Here is a 2,338-nt window from a genome sequence, read left to right as displayed (position 1 = left end):
CCGGATTGAAATTTGACCCACATAAAAAAAATTCAATTTTTTCAAACCTAACCCCACTCAAACCCGTGGTGAGCCGGATTGACTCGCAGGTTGTGAACCATTTTTACGACTCTAATAATAACAAAAAAATATCACGGATAATTTTTTCAAAATTGCAAATGAGGAGAAGGTACCAGGACAAAAGAAACACCGTATTTTTTACGTGAAAAAGTTTTCTCAATGTAATAAGTAAAAATTGAGTGTATAATATAGTCAATCAAACTCTATTAAAATAAAATATGTGTAGATACAAGTCAAATTAAAAACACAAACAAATATTTAGAATCAGTACATATATTGAAATAATAATACTCTAAAATTTAAAAGAACAACAACAAAAAAAACCTAAAAATATAACACTTATTTATCTAACCATAAACCAATTGACAATCTCATTCAAAATAAAAGATCACGAACCAAACATAAATCACAATTTATTCCGATGAACATATTAATAATTGTTTTCTCTGACAGTGAGTTTTTCATACAGTTCTCAATTAAAAGACATTTTCCACTTAAATTAAACAAGAAAAAAATAACTTTACTGATTTAAACAATTTAAATACATAATTTGGAAATCCAAACTAACGCGATATATAAAACTAAACACGGAGATAAATATTAAAATTTTAAATCTGTTGTATATATAGAGGAGAGACACCATGATTATGATAACTAAGTAAAAAGAAAGGAGAGAGAAAATTATATACTTTTAAAGAACAAAATATTAATTGGAGAAAGTGAGCAGAAAAAGAAAATTATTCAAATAGAATCTATGAAGTCAACATTTTCTCTACGCCACTCAGACTCAATCAAATCCGAATTTTGTTTCTATTTCATTTCACTGTATACTTGCCCTAGATCTCTCTTTATTCAAATCGCTTTTCCTGTTTTCCCTGACAACTTGTTATTTCGTCAAATTCAATGTCTTAATCGAAAAAAAATAACTAAATTTTATAGCTTAAAGTATTTTTAAGAACACATTTTGTAAGAACTTTTTATAGCGTTATAATTTGTGATTGATTCACTTTAAATATTTTTTAAACGTAAATTTAAATAGACTAATAAAGTGGTGATACATATTTCATTATAAAAAAATATTATCAAAATATCATCACCCAATTCTATAATAATGTCTAAATTCCACTTTTCCTTAAAAGAAATATGATCATCCTCATAAATTCTTCAGATAATCTGTCAAAAAATTTAATAATTACACCAGATTTCATTAACTTAATTACAAGTTAACAAGAAATTTGGATTTAAGAGACTAAGATAGAGATAAAAGTTTTACATAAAGCTTGTAGTTTGTAAAGTAAAAACATAGCTGGTATATATTCTGATATTTCTGGTCTCTCATAATTAATACATGGGAATTCAATCATTGTTCCTCCATCATTTATTCTTTCTTATTCTCTATCACCTCCATGTACTTTTTCACCAACATCTGTTTACTCCATCCATTATCATGCTCGTCACATCTGAATTACATCTGCAGTTAATCAGGTCAAATATATATATATATATATATATATATATATATATATATATATATAAACTGATACAGAACATCAACATAACGCAAAGTTTTTTAAAATAATTTCAATTATGAAAAAGATGTATTATTATTAAAATATATTTTTAAATTTAAGATATGAGTAACAAGGTAATTTTAATAATATTTTTCAGCCATTTTATCACTTAAGCATACCATTACGAAGTTCAACAACTGGTCGCTGTCATATAGAATATAATATTGTAATATCCAAATGCATATAGATAGATAGATAGATAAGGAAATAAATGCTGCAGTACCTGTCTCTGAAATTTCCTTGGATTTTTCACCATTATTCACCACAGTTGGCTACAAATTTTGAATGTATTCTCACTGGCCTTTTCTCATCTTCTTCTTTTCCTTCTGTTACGTGTTTATTGACCAATAAATACAAGAACGTACATATATATATATATATATATATATATATATATATATATATATATATATATATATAAAGTTCAGTGCAATGTCGGTGTGGATATGAGAAATGATGAAGGAAGCTTATCCTATTTTCTATCGATCTAGGACAATATCTGCAGGTGAATTAGAGATAGGGCTAGTGTAAGTTTGTGAAAGAATTATTGATTAAGTGTTTAAAATAATATTAAAAAGAAATATGCAGAATGGTGTATAAAAAAGAAATGAAAAGTGAAAGAAAAGATGAAAGAATACGATAAGGAATGTGTCAGAGGAGGATACAATGCACTATAGAGAAGGTGGGAAGGTGCAGAGATAATGCAT

The sequence above is a fragment of the Vigna radiata genome, chromosome 11 (assembly GCF_000741045.1).
Source record: "Vigna radiata var. radiata cultivar VC1973A chromosome 11, Vradiata_ver6, whole genome shotgun sequence".
In the NCBI taxonomy this organism is placed as follows: domain Eukaryota; kingdom Viridiplantae; phylum Streptophyta; class Magnoliopsida; order Fabales; family Fabaceae; genus Vigna; species Vigna radiata.
Note: the sequence above shows the minus strand (reverse complement) of the source record.